This window comes from Plasmopara halstedii (assembly GCF_900000015.1).
Source record: "Plasmopara halstedii genome assembly, contig: Scaffold_672, whole genome shotgun sequence".
NCBI lineage: Eukaryota > Oomycota > Peronosporomycetes > Peronosporales > Peronosporaceae > Plasmopara > Plasmopara halstedii.
This window is the reverse complement of record NW_020187589.1, coordinates 971845-972241: the sequence shown is the minus strand read 5'-3', so window position 1 is coordinate 972241 and position 397 is coordinate 971845.

Below are 397 nucleotides of genomic sequence, written 5' to 3'. Positions count from 1 at the left end.
CTCAAAGCTCGGTGGTCGAGCGCGAAAATGGGCACTGACGTGCGGCACTTCGGTCGAAGCTGCGTTTCCTCCTGGGCGGGGCTGAAATTGGAGCTCTCACGAGTGTTCTCGCCGCCTAATCAGGCGTATCGCTTACGATCGCGCTTCCTTGTCGTCGGACAGGGCAACAAGGAATTGGTGGACTTTGTTCAAGAGATGTGCGTTCTCATTGCCGGGATGGCAGCAGATCCCCTTCCGGAGGCGGTCACAGTGACCGTCCTTATGGAAGGCCTCCGCACTAGCGTCATCGAATGCCGAATTCAATTTCAAGTCGGCACGACTTGGTTGATATGCACACTCCAACGGCTCGTCGAGCGGGCCTATACCCAAGGATCTCAGCTATGCTGAGGACGAGGGG